A 20,141-nucleotide genomic window follows, 5' to 3' on the forward strand; every position below is an offset into this window, starting at 1 on the left:
AAAACTACAGTAGGGCTGTGTTCTGAAAATGATGCACGATACAATTAGTGCAGTAAGATATTTTTCTTGTCTATCACAGTTCCCAAACTAGTTTAATTGGGGTGGACCTATTTTTCAGCCATTGAACTAAGCTTATGTCAAATGTATGCTGTAGTAGTGGGAGGAAAGATAGCATTCCTATCTGACAACACACACATGCACACACACACACACCACATACTTCTAACCACAAGCATCTTCTTTCCCGACAGTTCCGATCTACCCCCTGGTGCAACACACTGAATGGTTCTTGTTATCAACAACATTTGAAGTCATGTTTATAGAGAATCACGTTGAATCTTTGCATTCAACATGCTTTTGTGTGTTCTGGCTTGCCTTTGAGGTCTGCTGCTTTACTTCCAGAACAGGGATAATCATCTTTTTGAACATGAAAGAGGAGATTTCCTTTTGCATGCTGCATCCCAACACTCAAAAGTTTAGAAAACAAAGTTGTCAAGAAGGCAATTACAATAGAGTGCTTATTTCCCAGATTCCATGTAGGAATGAGGGGTCCATCCAGAAATGTAGGCTGTCAGGATCTCTGGAGCAACTTGGCATTGCTCAAAGAGATGAGAACCAGCTACAAGGGCCTTCCCAACTTGCCCTAGCTCAAAATATGACCACTTTTGTAAAATGTATAGCAGTAGCAAGTCCCTCCCTCCAAGCATCCAGGGTTTCTAAACAAGTTGTAGGGCATAAGTCAAAAGTGTAGTACCACAAGTAGGAGAGTACACTTCAATCGCACATTGTATTTAGCCACAGGACTGACTCTGCTGAAAAGGAGACTTATACTGTACTATTTTCAGCCTAGCAGGTGTCCACCTACTTGATGAAGGAAAGGTTTCCTGAGAGACACAGAGGAAGGATGCCTTAATGTATAAGCAGAGATACATGGCCCATTTCCACAGTACCTATTTTCCTTTATCTTGCTATTTTGGGATGATGATGTGTAGCACTCTTTTCTTCACTGCAGTTAAATGCTGTTGTGTAATTGTTTTCACAATCTGATGGCAAAGGAAAGCAAGGGCTATCAAGGTGGAGCTTATTGCTGCAATGCCCTTATTTTCATTTGGCCAACCCTACTTTGGAGCACTGATATTTTGGAACCCAGTTTGCAGGCACCATTGCATTTGGTCCCAGGCAGGTCTCTGTTTGTGTTTATATTTAAAAGGGGAGCAGGAAGTGATGAAAATAAAATAATCACTTATTTGGGGAGTGGCATTCTGAAGGGTGGGAGCATAGCTTTGTGTGCCTAAATAATTATGGGACAAACCCAGGGCTGTGACTGCATTTTGCAAGCCCACTTTTAGTCAATCTGGATTTTGTCACAGCATGTTTGCCATGTATGATGCGTATGACTTTGTTCAGAGGTAATTAGGATTCAATAACGAGGTTTTCAAAAACAAAACAAAACACTAGCAACGTAAATTTGCAAACCTATATTCACAGGAAGGAACGTTAACTACGAGTGTGATGTATGTCCTTTAAACCAGCAGAAAAGGCACCACTTTATGTCCTGTAACAAAAATAGACTTGATACATTTCTCATAGGAGTGGATCCAGGGGAGTCTTTAGAAGTAAATATCCATATTCCTCTAGTTCTTCCGACTTTTTTCTCAGCACTTAAAGGACTAACACCTCAATTTCACTTCAAACACATGCACTACAATGCATTAACCAGCAGGAAGCTGCAGACAATTGTAATGAGCCGGGAACTCCTGCTGGTTAATGTATTTGCGTAATGTGTGTTTGATCTTGAGAAAAAAAAAAGTTTGTTATTAGTTCACTCTCTACCTGACTAAGCTCCCAGTTCTTTCTGCAGCAGCAAAAGGCACACTTGGGGTGATGTGTACTACATACGGATGAGGTTGCTTTATACACAGTTAGACTATTGATCTGTCTAACACAACTAGCTGGTATTCCAGGTAATCAAAACTCTCCTGCCCTAGTACCTGAGATGGTTTAACTAGAGGTGCTGGGAAATGAAGTTTGGGTCTTCTACTTTCAAAATATCTGCTCTCCCCCTGAATGATGACCCTCTTCTCCCATTTTGTCTTCCTGACATATCCTCTGAGGTATGCTAAATTAAGAGATAGTGACCGAACCAAAGTCACCCTCTGAACTCTGAGGCTGAATATGAACCAAAACCTTAATTGCTCTCGTAACATGTATTCACCATGGTACTTTGGTTCAGAATAAGGATTGTGATACCAACTATTTATTAAAATTCTTTCCTTAATAGATTTAATACTACAGATGTATACTTCTAGAGGTGGATTTCCCCTTTTCTACATCTCTACATCTGAGTCCAATTTCATCCCTTTTTAAAAGTGTGCTGAAATCTATTCCCTCTCTTTCTGGAGATGTATGTCTTCTGTAAATTTTTGAAGCCACATTAAGTGTTTGTACATAATTCCTCTTGAAAAAGCTATGTATGTGCTGTGATTTTGCACACATATGAGTTATGTATCTTTTACTATATACACTTTTAAAATATGTGTATTTTACTACTTGCACTCCCATCCATTTAGCAATGAGTGGATTCCAGAATCGAAGGTGCATCCCCTAGGCATTCATCCCAAGCAGTATCAACTAGAAAAAATCCACATTAAAATCACCCAAAACAAATATCTGTATTTAGACACACATTCTCTGCCCATTGTGGTACCCATTATCGTCACAAATAAGCTTGCAAAAATCGCATGTCGTGGATGGAAGTGTAGCATGGCAAAAGGAGAATTCCTCTTGTTTTAACCTCATTCTCCAAACTCTGCTAAGCTTCTCACCTCTGGAGATACACCTCCTAGGCTAACTAGTACATTAGCACATCCTCTGCCACAGTTAAGTAATGGGAGTTATGTTGATTAGCTTTACCTACAAGGGGCAAAAGAAAACTACATTGGCATTGCGTACTCTGATAGAAAAATAGGAAGCAACACAGTGCAAGCACTTTTGTTTAAAGGGAAAGCTATTCCTCCATCCCCTCTATGGCCTTTTGAGTTGAAGGGACCAGTTACTTTTATAACTTTGGTGATCCATTTTTGGAGGGATACTGATGGTTGATGGACAAGTACTGGATTTTGAATTTCTATCCTACTCTAAACAATCCATGAGGATGAAAAGGATTTAAGGTTTGTTATGAGTGAAGGTACAGTGTCAAAAGTAAAAACCCTTTGCATCCGTCCTCTCCTATGACACCTTTTCTTCCATCATCTGTCCTTGTATTCTTACTTCACTCAAACGCCTTATCATTGTTCCCACCCTAGGACTCTTCACTGTTTTCTGCACTACACATTCTTCCCCTTCATACACCATCTCTTTTATAGATTTCTTTGTTCTTGGTCCATAAAGCTATGGCTGCCATATCATAGATGCTCCGCTTAATGAATTGGCAATCATGATACCAGCTATGTTTGGAGAAAGGACCTGTGGACTTCCAGATGTTTCTTGATTCCAAATTGGTTTTGTCTGAAGGGTCACATATGCCCTACTTCTCCCTTAGCCTTTCTGACACAGCTGCAACCTCAACTCATAGTGAATCATCTTGTCTATCAACTCCAAGGAAGATGTGAGTAAGAAGATTCAGCCAGGCACTGAAAACATTATCAGTTACTGTTCACTGATTATGACATTATGCTGCCATTGCAAGCCAAACTCATCAAGCTGAATTTCATATTTTGCTCTGGGTGTTTTAACCTGAAAAAGAAAAACCACAATAAAACATTACATCCCTTGAATTCTTCTATCAAGGATCTGTATGCTAAAATTTAAATAATTGCAATGTATCCAGCTATCCAGGTGAAGATTTTGGGAGATTGTGTGTCCTCCTAACTGGCTGGATAATTCAGTGGTTTAGATATCTGGCTATGGAGCCAGAGGTTGTGAGTCTGATTCCCCATTGTGTCTCCTGGGAGAAGAGCCAGCCCGTGTAATCATGATCAAGCGGCATAGTCCCAGAGTGCCCCCAGAAGAAGAGAATAGTAAACTGCTTCTGTGCATTCTCTATTTAGAAAACTCTAGAAAGTTTTGCCAGAAGTCAGAATTGACTTGACAGCACACAATTGTTATATTATTATGTCCTTCTAAAATCTAAAAAATTCCTTAAAAGTTCACCCCTTCCCTCATGGCTTCAGAAGGTGACTTGTGAAAATTAAATAAAATATTGAAAAAAATAATCTCCAGTGTTGATTGTTTTCATAATTTTTTTCTTGTAATAAACGAGTATGAGCTAGATTTCTAAACATTGTTTCCATTTTGCATTTTTTCCCAATTTCGGAGGGAGAGAGGAAAATACTGTAGAGAAGATGGCCTATTAATATGCTAAAGATGAAAAATAGTACTAAGAGGGATGAAGGCAGGATGTTGTCTAGTTCACTTTTAGATGTCGAGGCTGCCAAATTTCCCTAGTGGCTTGGCCTTTAGACAGCAGTTCCATGTCAGTGACTAAGCCCAACAAGTGTCAGGGCAAAATCAAATAGCAGAATTGATTGTTGAGAGTGATTTATAGACTTCTACTTCTCCTCAGGTGGGGAATATTTGCTTAGATTTTGCTGTGCCATTTCAGACCAGCACAAGACAGTTCTCGTCTTATAAGAGACTAATTTTTCAATTGCATTTCTCTGTGCCAGGAATTCCAATTTGTCATTTGGTACACTGAGCTGTTCATGGAAGACATGTTTTCCAACTGCAGCTTACTCTATACCTAATTGAACATCCAAAATTATCTGCAAATATTTATTATGACATCAGAACTGAATGCATAATCAGAAGTGACAGGTAGATTTTTGTGTGGCAATCTTTGTATGTATTTTGTGCTCAAAACAAGTTGCCTGAAACAGGAAAACTACAATGAAATCCTGTTGCTTAGTATAAGGAAATCGTAACTTTCAATCCACTCCTAGCCAATGAATAAAAAGTCACCCCCCCTCAAATTCATAGGGGTGCACACACATCCTGGCTTGGTGTATGTGTCTGTGCCCCCAAAAAAAGCCATGGTGGGGACTTCCTATTTGTCAGTTAGAAATAGACTGAAAGTTACAAAAACATTTGTACTAAACAACAGGATTCTGTCCTTATATGTGCATCTAATTAATGTTTTAACCAATATGCCTGCTTAAAGTGTTATTGTGCCCATTGATTCTTCTTTCTGCAGCAGAGGTTGGGAGGTTTTTCTAATCTCAATGCTTAACTGTAATTTGGGAAGGGTCTTGTGTCAAGTTCAGAATGCAAAGTTTGCAAAGCTGGATGGAGTTCTTACTAATGAAGTTGTTCTTACCAGTTATACACAGTACAGCTAAATCTGATGCATGTTTGCTTGAGAATAAGTCCCAATGCAACACCTGCTCAGGCTGTAAAGTGCAGTTTATTTCCACACAACAACATTTTGGCTTGCAGCATGCAGATGAATTCCCCTGCTAGAAACCAAATGTCATTCTACACATGCAACGCCTTTCCAGTAAAAGTTCAGAGCTCCGTTACAAAAAACACTATGCCAGGATGTAGACCACAGGAAGATGTACTGCACTGAATCCAATAGGCTTCTCATTGCATGACTAGTAGTGTGGCCAATCTTGCAACCGCTGTGGGAACACGTATGCAACAAAGAGCCAGCCAGAGGAGGAGATATTCACAAGATTTCCTTTCCGTTCCAGGTTTAGGCAATTGGATCATCGCCAAACCTCATCCAGCTTTGAAATGCCATTTAAGAAAACCCAAAACACTGGCCTTTTCATATTACCCCTGATCACACCACCATAGTTGTAACCAACCCATTTTTGTAGGATAGTGAACTGAAATGGCAATACCTTGCTTGTAATGGCATTACCTTTGATAGTAACTTCACATTGTTTGTCACCCAATATTATTTATGTTCACTGAAGGTTTATTTCTTGTCCTGTTGTGTTAAAATCAAATAATCTCTTCTTTGCCTAATTGCAATTATGCATACATTCCTCTCCAGAAACACTTTTAGTACATTTGTGATGCCCTACATTACCACAGATATTCAATGTGGTATAGTGGATAGAGTGATAGACTAGGACTCAGGAGGCCTGTGTTTGAATTCCAGCCATGGAAGCATGCTGGGGGAGTAGAACTGGTAAAACTTCTCCTCAAATATCTCACTTGCCTTGAAAGCTTTGTTAGGGTCACTATGAGATGGTTCTGACTGAAAAGTGCATATCAACAACATATTAACAGAATCTTTTAAAATTAGGTTGATTTGAAATTACTTTGGTATTTTGTGCTTAGCATTTAGGATTTAAAACATTGTCTAAGGTACAAAATAGTTTGTAGCCATGTTAATTTCTCACAAATGTTTTTGTTTCCTGAAAACGTTTTGCATGACATCATTTACTGTATTTAGTCTATATGTTTCTCATTGCTATCCATCATTGCAGAAAGTAAGCAACAGCATCTTATGTTCATCCTTTACCTTGTTAAATGACTGAGTTTTGTTCCATTTCTACAATCTGGAAGCAGAACCTCTGTTATTTGAACGTGCTTAGTAGGAATACAACACAGATCTCTTGCTGAATTCACACCTAAACCCTACCCGTTAGGTGGATTCTGTCTATCCTACTTAACATACCTTAACAAAGTTGCCCTGAAGGTTGATCCAGTTGCAGCCTTGTACAGATTCATATTGATCTGTAAGCAAGAATAATCGCTGCTATAAAAGACAGTGAGAGAATCCAGGCACTTGCTTTTTCTGCCTTTCCCCCACTTTTTTTTTAATATAACATTTCTGCATTGTCATGTCTCATTGCAATTACTATTGACTTTAACTTCCAAACATGCAGGTTTCCTGCTGCTTCTTGTTTTCATTCTCTTTGCATAATGTGCAAGCATTTACTCTGTTCCCATACCAGGTGGTATGCAGGATTTCCCTCTACACACCACACCTGCCTCTGTGCTATGGTAGCACTCTTCTGCACACACACTGCCAATGTTTGGCTTGAATGGATATTTCTCTGTGCTTTGCCTGGTTAGGGGGACTGCCCAGTTGTGATAAACCTGTTGCCAGGTTTATCAGTCAGACGGCACCATGCCAGTATTATGATACAGCAGCACAGTGTCATAGCGGCAATACAGCATTACCTCCCCTTTTTGCTGAAAAAGAACCAGGTCTGGTTAAAACTGGTGACCTTGCCCGCTGAAGATATGTTCAAGGAAGGGAAAGGAACAGGATCACATTTCTCTGGTTAAGAGGTGGGCAGTTGGCAGGACACGTAACTGCTATAGTAACATAGAAACAACCTACCTGCCCCATTCTCTGCAGCATTAGTGTGTGATTGAAATGCAAAGCTTCTACAAAAGCAAGAGAAAATGCTACTAATCCAATGGAAGAAAACAATAGCAAGACATAGGGAGGGAAAAGTGATGCAGAATAAACAACGAAGAGAGATACATGTATTACCATATATATGGTTAGTAGGAAACTATCAAAAACCAACTGGGTAACTCCGTGCACCTGGTTGCAAAGTCAAGGGTTAGGAGTATAATCCCCCTCTGTGCCTCCTAGGGAAAGAGCCAGCCTGTGGGACCTTGGGCAAGCTTCACAGTCCCAGAGCACCCCCTCTCCCCAAAGAGGGGACTGGTAAATCAATTTTGAGTACTCCATACCTAGAGAATTCTGGAAAGTACCATCAACAAAGTTGGAATTGATGTGATGACATAATATTATTGTTATATTAACAATTAATAGCAATAGCATCTCATCCTATGCTGCCAGAGAGGATATATACTACTCATACCTCAGGAGCATACAGTCAGAGCTCAAAGGAGAATAAAAGGTTAGACCACAATGGGCATCAGAAGTAGAAATGAGCAGAAATCCAGTCACTGGAAGATAAGGAAGATGGACTTGCAAGGGAAGGAGACTCACACAGCAGTTCCATCACTGGTCACATGACAACCATGTCCACTATGGGAATTTGGCATTGCAAGAGGGAGATCCAAGGAGTGGAAACTTAAATCATTACCCTGTAGTTTTACTTGCTGCTTTTAAATCAGTAGGAAAAGTCACAACTTACTTTCGGATCACTACATGGAAAAAAAAACCTTACCATTTCAATCATCTCACCTCAAGCAGTATCTTCAGTCTCAAATCCACACTGGATTTGATTCCCCTACCTTGATCTCCACAGTGATGGCAATAATAATGTGTGGTTATTTTGTGGTAACTTGAACAACATTTGTTGTGTTACTGTTCTATCAAGTTCTGGTTCTGATAATGTGAGAAGTATGGGTGAATGTAGGCTGAGTGGTTTAGGCAGTAACTCACACTTCTGAAGATGTGAGTACAAAGTATTAATAGTGCCAGTTGAAAAGACTGAACATTGTTATGTCTAAATAACACATGTACTGCAGATTTATCATACAACTCCTTATGCTAAGTAACTGAGTAGCAGATATTTGCATCTGTATTTTAACTTTCTTTATGAGAACAATGTAAGTTTGGCCATGATTTTTGTGCCCGTACTACAGATAAGAGCCTCAAGCCAGGCTATGGTGAACTCTAGTCTGTGAATGCTGATACTATAATAAATGTGTCTATCTGTAAGGTACTATACGCCATATAGTACCTTCCAGATAGACACATTTATGGCCTTTTGCATCTCTTTTCCCACAACACAGTAAGTGAGGTGTTCCTCTGGATGTTTAATGCACACAATGAATTCATGCCTGAGCTGAAACACCAACTGGGGACTTTCTGGCTCTCAGCCCAAGTTCTTAACTGGCAGATAATAACAGAGTTGCCTGAGATACCTTTTTAGACATTTCCAGGTTGCTTTGTTATGTGGGAATTCATTTTGTTGGCACTTTTCCTGATTCTGACATGGCCAGAGGGAACAATGACAACACTGACAGATGTAGCTTCTGTTCCAGGAGACTTGCTGAACATGATGAAGTGTTGCTAGGCATGGATATGGCCACAGCTAGGAAAGTGCCGCCTCTTAGGGTAAGGCTGTCAGACCTGGCAAGTAAGCGAGTCTTGATGCCAAGGGGTCTTCTCCAGCTGTTGGTAACGTCTGTGTCTTTTCTAGGTCACTTTGTGTTAGTAAAGTAGCTGTGACTACCTTAGATTTCTTTTAAATTGTAACCCCAGAAAAGAGATATTTCTCTCAAGAAACAGAGACTGAAAGAGATGAAAAAGGAAAAAAAAGCAAGTGCCTCGTACCATACTGCACTTCATGAATGGATAATTTTAATAATGTGCCAACAGCAGCAGTTTGAAGTAACTCAGTGAGTAAAAAGGTCACCATTCCCATAAGTTACCTTAGCATTTGATCAGTGGACTCTTTTTTTTAAAGACTTTAAGTCTCATTATTCACCGCTTATAAAGTCACTTGAGATATAAAAAGACTTTTCAAAGTAATGAAAGAACTCTCACAATTAGCCAGAAGGCAACCATCCATCTTTTTAAACTGCTCGGTTCAGAGGAGACTTCAGGTTTCAAGCATGGGTAGAGGATGAGTTGTTATGACAGTGATAAGTGGCCCATTCATATATGGCTGTGCTACTTGCTGCTGTGTGACTTGTAGGATTTTTTTTATTTTCTTTCTTTTTTGAAGAAGAGGTTTCTGATGAAATGTTGGGGCCTATAAATAACATGCCAGCAGTGATCTGACTTCTTTATTGAAGGTAAGGTGAAAATGTCTAATTTGATCTAATGTAGCTTTAAGAGCAGTCCACCGTGTCGGTGCATTAAGAAAACCATTGCTTACCTTAGGGGAAAATTTAAATTTAATATGTGGTATAGAACAAGAGAGACAGACGCTTACATGAGGAGAGTCACGCAGATTCACTCATTATTTTCTTTACCTATGAAAATATTGCTGCATATAGCAGATTTTACAACAACTACACAGTGTGTGGGCAAGTGGATTGCCAAATAAAATAAAGCATAGTTTGAAGTTTGTAATAATTAACTGAGAAATTCTAATTATGCTAAATGATAACTTCATATATTTTATATGTGTTATAGCTAGCTGAATCCATATCACCATAAGGCAGAATTACAGTAATTAAAAATCAGTTGGTCAATATAACACGCAATTTGCATATTAAATACACTCCAGGCTCATTAAACCACCATCTGGAAAGACTAGAATTTGGATTATTATCTGGATGTGGTATATGCAGATTCTGCATATATTCCAGTTTTGCGTTTCGTTAAATGATAGTATGGTAGTCTACCTATAGTCAGATACAATCTCCTTCACTGCATGGTGGATTTTTGTTGTTATTTGTGTGTGTGCAAGAAGCACCACCTCACACAGATGCTTTGAGCTGACTATTTATTAAAATCTTCCTTAACACAAACCAACACCTGTCTTTAAAAAATGTGAGAATTAAACATGTTTTCCTCGATCTCTATGAGAGTCATCTGGCTCAAATGTCCTTTCCTAGACAGGCAATACAGGCCCCAGCTGTTGCTACTTTTTGTTCCCAGACAAAATGCAGATGTGACCAGCCATTGCTAGGCTTGGCTCTTAAAGAGGCAGTACACAACAGCTTTGATGTCATTTATGATAAAGAGAGAATTAGTCACTTCCTTGGGAAACTTTGCAGAATGTATGGGTAGCAGAGAAGTGGGCAATTTCATGCTACATGTGAGAAGAGATATACCACTTTAAAAGACAGGACTCTTCCTTTGGCTGTGCGTTGCAGATGGGTGGGATGGAGAAAGAGTAACTGCAAAGTCTAGAAACTATCCTCCTTATATTTTGCAGCCATGTCCAGCTTCACATTAACTTCAGTTAAATGTCTTAATCTTGGCAGTTTTTCCAGTTCCATCATGCAGAGAAATCCCAGTTAGACCTGCTCTGACAGGGCAGGAATTTTAACATCCTTACAAGAAGGCTTTCATTCATTTCCCCCTTTTTAAAAACTTACTGTAGTTCAAATCCTGTGCAGGAACTGGTGATTCTTACACAAGAATTTCCAAATCAGTGAGAAGTCAGCAGTATTTCTTCTGAACACACCTGAGTGTTCTGGTCATGAATGTTCCCCATTTTCTTGGGGAAAGAAAATTTGATATACAGTATGTATTTTGTGATTCTTTAACCAAACAGCAAGCAGAAAGACTCATATCCCTGCAAGATGTGTGCTGTCCAACGTAGCCTATCTTTTGCTAGAAATAGAACCCATAATTGTTTTAATGGATTTCTCTTGGTCATGCTCTCAATTTCTTGTGGGTTCAGCCTTCATTGGCAGTTTCTGTGTTGTTTTTTTCACATTTTCAGCTGTAATAACCAGCTGCTCTGATGTTACACTAGCCCTGTTTATGTCTAGCTGATACACAATTCTAAGATGATTCTCAATTACAGCACCAGATAATCAAAGGCACTTTCAACTATTCTCAAGCACACTCCATAATCGAACTGAGTATCAGAAATGCGACATAATCTCTTGATGTAGTGTTGTTCCGTTTTCATAGGTAAATTTGTATAGAGCCTTTGATCATAGAACGGCCTCTCCCATGTAGCACTGTAGATATTAGTAAATGCTATGATGCTTGATCATATGGTAGGCATTGATAATGCCTGGTGATTACCCTTTGTTTGGGATAACTGCTATGTTCTTCTACATAATGTTTTCATGAAACTGGAAACTCTGGTTGCTTCCAGATGAAGCCTTTATGCTGTAATTGCGCTGCCTCTGCATTCAGGGTCTTCTATAAGGGAAGACTAATCCAGATGACAATGCCTTTTTCTTGTATCTCTCTGATGTTTCTGCATAATTTGCCAATGCTTTTTTCCCTTTCCACAAAAATATGTTACAAAGGAACGAATGTAATAGCTACACAACATCTCTTGGTTGTTCCATGTAGGTGTAGCGAGTCTTCAAGTCAGATATGTTCTGTTTTGAATTTAAGATAATTACTTGCTACAAGCCATCATATGTGGAACTGGCTGGAATCTCATAGTAGAATGAGTGCTAATATACCAGAAATGTTTTCTTCTTCTGAATGAGACTTGCCAGTACCTTAAGACAAGTCTTAGAATGCCTTCTCCAAGTCTCCTCACCATCTAAAGCATGTTGGGTAACTTTTGCTAGTTCAGAGCCAGTCTTTTTGTTTGTCATTAAAAACACACACATACAGAAAGTGGAACTGGAAGTTGTTAAAGATTTACTTCTGGTTTTGAAAAATTGTGTTTTGGGTTGTTAAACGGTGGAATCGGGTCTGTGACCTGTTTGAAAGATAAATCGCCACTTCCAAAGGCTTTCCGTTTACTGCTACTGGTCTTTTCTATTTTTCTTGGTTTGGCAGAAAAACTGAACATCAAGGAGGGCTGGGGGACAGAAAGCAGTATTGAGGGCCACATACTTAAAGCCTAAGTCTAGTGACTTTTCCCAGCTAGAGTAGACCATGGAATCTATAGCATTTACAAAAATATTGACTTACCACTTAGTAATTGAGCTAAAGGGTTGACTTTAGCTGGGAACAGGAATGAGATGTACTCCCAGATTTTGATTACCTAAATCATTTTAGTGACAGCTTTTAGACCCTGAACCTTTTTTGGTTCTAAATTATTTGTATTGATGCTTTTTTTTAACATATTCGTTATTATTTTTGTTTTTTAAAAAATGATGAAGACTTACAGTGGCAGAGTACCATATATGTAGATACTTCTGTAGTAAAATAATAGAAACAAATAGGAAAATGAACTTTTTGAATAGACAGCTTTTGTGGCAGCATACTTTTTCCACATATTCTGTGTTCTTGCCCTTTTTATGCAACTGTGAGAAAGCATTTTATTAAACCTTTATTTGATGTATTGGAAATACTATTCCCTGAATACTTTGTCCCTACATTATTAGAAGATTTAAAAAATCCTTATTTCTCTGTAGCAGCTGCTAAATTTGTCGCGGCTATCCAGTCCTCTAAGATAATTGGACTGCCTCATGCTATCTAAATATTTTGCTTTTTGCTGCTCAAGATTTTTTCCTGAGCTTTCAGGGGAGGAAAGGAATGAGATAGACAGTTTTCTTCCCGAGCATAACCAAGCCACACACCCAAACATAAACTTCTGCAATAAAAATGAAGCTGGTGAGGATATTCTGGGTTTGACATTCTAACTGGGTATACTGGAATAGTATTGGGAAGTCATTTTATGTGCTATTGTTTATATAATCTGTCTGTAACCTTCTCTTCTTCCCATTCTTCATTTCACAAATTTGCATGTGGGTTTGGCAAAGAGTCGGCACAGTCAATAACTGCCTTTGGGAATGGCAGCCTGCCAGTGTCACTTGGTTGTCTGAGCTAGCATGTGTATGTATGTGCATCAAAAACTCTCACATCATTTTCTTGCATTCTGATATTGATAAATGTATGCATGTGGCTGGGCTTAAGGAGATAATCAAAGGGAATGGCTTCTTTCCAAGCATCAGCCACCAGTCACACTGGGGAAGTTTTTGACAAGTGGCCCAGATTTCACAGTTTATCCAAAAGGTGAAGAGTGTTCATTAAACAGAAACATTATTAAACAAGACAGAGATATGGTTTCTATGTGAGCAGATATTTTCTTTACTTAACATTCACACGTTGCTTATGGATTAATTAGCCCATCTGCTCCAACAAATGTATTCCACCCTCCTTGGGGAGACAGAAGAGACCAACAGCAGAAGCCAATTTCTCTGAAGTATTTACTAGTTTGATTATATTGATATCCTACTTTCTAGCCACTGAACTCATGATAATGTATGTTGTGTTTCCTATCCAGGCATTAGTTACGGCTTTAGCATTATGTACTGTCATCTGCTTTCTGAATTCTATAGGGAAAAGATGAAACTCTTTTGTAAACAAGGTTTTTATTTTAACCATACTATTCATACAATATGTAAATAATCTGTAGTAAATACTGTACATTTTTGAATGTACACAACGTAGGAGGGCTATTCTTTATACTTGGGGTAGCAAAGTAACAGTCTGATTTGGAGTTCTGGGCTGGATCTCCCCTACTTTGAACCTTCATGTGCTGGAAAACATTGGTGATGTCATCAGGTCTGTGGCAAAAAACAACAACTGTCCACTGCTTCATCTGTCCAGTTGTTCCCACAGCCACTTCCCTGCACTCAGAGAAGGATGTGCCTGGCCATTGACATCCAGTACTTCAACCAGAACCCAGGCTTCATTACCCTGTCTTCCTCTGTGAATGGGAGAGGTGGTTGGGGAGCATCGGTGCTTCCATTAATGCTTCTAGGATTCCCAGGGTTGAAGATAACACAGATTCCTCCCCATTTGGGAAGGTCGGAATTTTGTGAAAGGGTGAGATCACAGGGGAGCTTTCTGTGGCCCAAACATGCATCCCTTGGTGGACCTGTAAGGCCTTCAAGCAGGGCCGGACTGGTCATCTGGCGTTTCTGGCAAATGCCAGAAAGGCCGATGGTGAGAACGGCCGGTTCCTGCCTTGCGAGGCCGCCGCCGCCGCCCCGCCGCCGCCGCCGCTGGCCAGGGCGCAGTGTCCGTCCGCGGCTGCCCGGGTTCCCCTTTCCCGCCGCAGCGGAGCCCTTGCGCTCCATGCCCGCCCTCGCTGGGGCTGCCGCCGCCGCTCCTCTCCCGATCGCGGACAGTGCGGCGCCTGGGTCCCGCGCCCCCTGCCTGCCTGCCTGTCTCCTTCGCTGCGCGGCGGAGAAATTGGGCTGGTGCCACCCCTCGGCTTGGCTGGGCTCCGGCTCCCGGCGCTTGTCCTCCAGCGCGGCCGTCCAGTTGGGGAGCGAGAGCCGCCTCCGCCTCCACCTCCGCCTCCTCCCCCAGGGTGTCTGGCTGGCTGGCTCCCGCGTTGTTGTGTTATGATGGTGGGGATGATTACGGGGTGGGGGGGAGAGGGAGACGAGCAGGGTAACCCGGAAGGAGCTCCGCGCGCACACCCGCGCGCACAGGCGAGGGGAGCGGCGGCGCAGGGAGTGGAAGTCTTTGCCCGGGAGCCCGCCGAGCGCTCCCGTCGGGCGAGGTGGGGTGGGGTGGGAGGTTGAAATGAAGCGAAACGAGAACCGGGAGCTGCGAAACTGGGCAAGGTGACGAGGGAGAGCGGAACAAAGCAGAGCCCCAACCCACTTACAGCGGGGTCCGGGGGGGGGGTCCCTAAAGACTCGAGCATCCTTTAGGAGGAGAGCGCTGGTGGAGAGGGGGAAGGAGGGCGGGGAGAAAGGGACCGGGCTTGGGAGGGGTGGGAGAGCCAGAGCCTGGAAGAGGTCAAGTTTTGGATGGAGACTGTCAAGATTGGAGAGTTATGCTTTCCCATACTTATATGCGTAGGCTATATGAGCAGCAGTGAGCCACGGGTTAGTAGGTAGTATCCTATTGATGGGATAGGATGGCCTTTTAGGCCAGATGGGCGGGGTATAAATCAAATAAATAAATAAATAAATAAATATCAACATGAATTTGACCAAACTCTGGGAGGCAGTGGAACACTGGAGAGCCTGGCGTGCTCTGGTCCATGGGGTCATGAAGAGTCGGACACAACTAAACGACAAAACAACATCATCTATTGAACCCATGAAGGAGTGACCTCCAAAAGGTCCTTTCATTAACAGCTTCATTCTTCACTTGCAAGCTTCCTTTATGGAGTCAATCCATCTCATATTTGGGCTTCCTCTTCCCTTGTTGCCTTCAGGTTTTCCCAGCATTATTGTCTCTTGAGGAAAATCTTGTCTTACAATATGACTAAAGTACCGGTAGGATGGCCTCGCTTTTGACATTTTTTGCTTCCACAGAAGGGCCAGTCTTGACTCAATCTAGAACCCACTTATATGTCTTTCTGGTGTTTTGTGAGAAAGTCCAGACAGTCTGTGGAACTGTCAGGGATGGACCTTGGAGAGGATGATGGTAATTTGGGTGCTTTTGCCCTTTTAGTCACCTTGAAAGATATGTTCTTGGTCATGATCTACCACACGAAAGGTGCTCCTTATTTCAAAGTACAACAAAGCCAACAGTTATGAATGATACATCAGCTTTCTGGTACCTCACAGTCTGAAATTTTGATCCGAAAGATCCTGTTTCTTCCCTTCTGGTTGTCCTTAACTCTCAGTAGTCACTGGCCCATGACTCCTGGACAGATGTGCACTTTGGGGTGAGGGGAGGTTTTGCAATTATCCACCTGCTTCTTCTCTGCCAAGGTGCTTAGTGACTTTGTCACTTTCCCAAGGAGCCTTTGCTCACAGGGCACCTCTCTTGTAGCTTGTATTTGACCCTGGGATTCATGAGAGCTCTTGAAATGCTCTTCAAACACAACCCAAGCCTCTTCAAGCGCATACAGCCGTTTCAATAAAAGGTACACAGCAGGACATAGAACATTACACTGAGTGTTTCATTTGACAGATATTCAGGATGTAGCCCCCCTAAATGATGAAGCTCACCACATGGCCTTGAGCCACTCACTTTCTCTCAGTCTGATCTATCTCACCAGGTCACTGTGAGGGTAAAGAAGAGAGAGAGAGAAAGGAATGTACAAAAATAAATAAATAAATAAATATGAGCATCTGCTCCAGACTTCCACAAGATCCCTGTGGGACTGAAACACCTTCCCCAGGACACAGTCTATGTCATGCTATGCCTTGCTGAGTCATCTTCTGAGGCGGATGATGATCTCTTGCATTTGGAGGAAGTCAGTGGCCCTCTTGGAAGCCTGGCAGAGAAAGGCAAGTGCTAGTTCTGCCAGTGAAGCATCAGCCTGCCATATAGGCGACCCATTTGCCTCATGGAATGGCAAGGAGTCAAAAGATTAGAACATCAATGTTTTAAGGGTCCATGATAGCTGATTACAAACCACTGGAAGCCTTGAAAGAGGCATGCTAAGAGCTAGGAATACTGTGAATCTGGACAATTATCTTTGTGGGAGACAATTCACAAAGCTAGCTCTTGCATGTTACTCAACTTTGCCTTGCCAAAATTCCTTGGAACCTGTTGTGACCCAGATGGTGTACCAAGTTGCCTTTGCCTGTGCCCTACATTTAAGGTGATGGATTACTTGGACTGGACTTCTAGCTTGACCCATGGACTGGGATTTGGAATTGGACTGACTTTCAAGATGTAGCCAAGCACATACTACTTGTAGACATAACAATCTGATCCTGATCATTAGCTAAACAGAGTTTCTTTTGGAGATATTTAAATCAGTTCCACCCTTTGCCCTTGTTGTTTAAAATCTTGATTGCATGGGCATCATGGCCCAGTTCTTCTTTGTGCTGCGCATATGTTTTGGAAGCAATTGTAGACATCTGTTGCATGCTGAATTGTATGAGATAGTGGGCAGCTGATGATGTTAATGATGATTTCTTAACTTGAGGCAGTATACCTCCTAAAGTCATGCCATTTGCATAGCTCAGATTAGATTAGGCATCCTTCAGTCTCGAGAGACTATGGTATTGTGCTCTGTTTGGAGGACTTGGACTAGTGTCTAGTGTGGCTGAGAAGGCCATTTCGAGAGTGACAATCCCTTCCACACTGAAGACAAATACAGTCTGTACCCCGTCTAGCTCCCTGATTTTGCTGAGGAATACTGTATCCCAGGACCATTTGGATTCATTCATGTTAATGGCTACAGAAAAAGAAATCCTCATGAGTCTTGATGTGGATGCCATCATCAACAGAGTTGCAGAGAGTAGTGAAGCCCTGCAAAGTCTTCTTATTCCTTGATAAAGTATCATTCCTAAGTCTTTCCAGTATTAGTAGGGTTCAAATTTAAAATGTTCAAATCATAAACGAGGTGGAAAGTTCTTGAGCCGAGCCTTTTGTTCCTGGTGGAAGTGTTGATGTAGGAGGATCTGCTACTTATGGCTTGTTCACATTGAACGTTTTGTTGCAGTTATGTTTAATGATCTAATGTTTCAATACATTAAAATAGCTATAAGATCTCACATTGTACTGTTGGTGTTTTTTGTTTAGAGAGCACTAGCATTGACAAATTTAAACATTAAATTTTAATTACACTTTTTGTTAAACGTGATGATTTTATAGGTTTAGATTTCCTGATGCTCCTTGTTATTTTTACAACCAGGGCAATGATTAGGATAGGGAGAACTCATAAGCATGTACCAATACCACTATACCAGCAACGCCCTTTCAGCGTGCCACAATATCGTGAATGGAGCCCACAACAGGTGGGCCTGTGTCCCCACAGCCGGTGGGCCTGTGTGCTCTAAATGCCAGGGCCGATTTTTGGTCCCAGTCCGGCCCTGCCTTCAAGCCAGAGGTTTCTCTTCATTTCTCCAGGAATCAGCCTTGGAGAAGTGATGTAGTTCCATCTTAGCATAGTAAGTAACATGGAAGGCATTTGTTTTGCACCCAGTGAGATCTGCCTGATTAAGTGAAAGAATGATAGAAGGGAAAAGCCAAATAAGGGGTCGGTTAAGTCAGTCTTGAGATGAATGAAACATAACAGCATGATAGGGAAGCAGCAGTATCTACATGTTGGATTAGGCATGGGTGAAATCAAATTAAAAACTGGCTACTATACAGTACAAAGATGAGTGTGGGGAAGCCCCTTGGGGAATTGCCTCTTTTTGTTCAGGCAGCAGAGGAGGTTTATTTTGTCCTGATTGGGCTGACATCCCTTTTCTCCACTTTCTGCCTAGTGTGATCACCTGATCTAATGCAAAAGGATGTTCGCAGGGGTGTCAGTTTCCCTCAGCCAAGCACCTGTTGTTTCCAAACAGTGGTCCTTTTTTAAAAAAATGCTTCTAAGTTAGAACTGATTCAGATAAGTGCTATGTCACTTTAGGGACTGGAAAGAGGCCAAGGGAAGGCGGTGGTCCCAGTAGAAATCACCAATAGGCACATTGTCAGATCAAAAGGAGCTTCTATTATTGGAGCTCCATGCAAACGCATTTGACAGTGTTTTCTGCCTCTGCCCCTCCTGACTCGTACAACACGATAATTGTTTGACATCTCGACGTGCAGAAACCAGCAGGGACCCAATTTGAAAAAATGAGGATGAAAGCAGATCAAAGTGTATTTTCCCTGTTCTGCGCTTGCACCCTTAAACCAATGTCAAGACACTGAAATAAGCCTAACCCACAGTCTTATTTCACATATGAAAAGATATACCTGTGTAGTACAGAGATATGGAGTGCATGCTAACAGTGTGCTATAAGGGCTTCCTCACTGCTTTGTACAAATCACAAGGACCATTGTGAGCTAGTGAAATTTGCCCATCTGTCGTCAACAGGATACAGGTAGAACAGCATTATGGTAAGAATTCTATTGGCCATCCATGATTGCATAAGGGAAATTGTGTAAGTTGTGATAGCAGATTGGCACTCGTTAATGAGGTGCCAGTTGAGTACCTGGGCATGTGCCTAATTGACAAGAATATTATAAAATTAAGAACTTTTTGTTTGTGTACATTTTATTTTTTATTTTATTTATTTATTGTGAAGAATTTAACTCTCTTAGTTGTCATTATGTTGCACCTAAGCTATATATATTATAGGAATGGGCATGATTTTTAAAATTAGTGACCTTTAGTGAGAATAACTAACTGTGTTGATAATCTTCAAATGATGATATAGGGAAGAAATCTTGTGCCTTAAGTGCTTTCCATCTTACAATTTACAGGGAAGTCACATGAAGATGAAAGACTTCTAAAGGTTATTTATTTTCCCTCTTTGAGTTACAAAAAAGGTTACTGAAGGAGAGCAATAACAAGTACATCTTGGAACACTCGTTGTGTAGCCACACATTGTTGCAATGACTCTATACAGTGATGTGAAAAAGGAAGTACACACTCTTTGAATTCTATGGTTTTACATATCAGGACGTAATAAAAATCTTTAACATGTCTGAAAATAAAGTAAATACAAGCTCAGATGAACAACAGCACATGACATATTACACCATGTCATGATTTATTTTGCAAAAAGTAAGCCAAAATAAGAGAAGCCATGTGTGAAAATCTAAGTACATCCATACTGTTTCCATAGGAATGAAGAGGTTAAGTATGAGTCAGGTGCTGCTAACCAAATGCCCTTGGGTAACTGATCATCAGCAAGTGGGACAACCAGGGAACCGAAACAGGGAACCGATCATCACGCAGCGAAATTCCCCCATTCAAAACGTCATTTTGCAATCGCTTTTGCAATCGCAAAAACCT

At 41.1% G+C, this 20,141-nt stretch overlaps 1 protein-coding gene across 3 annotated transcripts in view; it reads left to right on the forward strand.

The window, feature by feature from the left end:
• Window positions 1–20,141, forward strand: part of PDZRN4 (PDZ domain containing ring finger 4) — a 311,285-nt gene that overhangs the window by 222,030 nt on the left and 69,114 nt on the right. The gene's annotated exons all lie outside the window — the stretch shown is intronic.

The sequence above is a fragment of the Pogona vitticeps genome, chromosome 5 (assembly GCF_051106095.1).
Source record: "Pogona vitticeps strain Pit_001003342236 chromosome 5, PviZW2.1, whole genome shotgun sequence".
In the NCBI taxonomy this organism is placed as follows: Eukaryota; Metazoa; Chordata; class Lepidosauria; order Squamata; family Agamidae; genus Pogona; species Pogona vitticeps.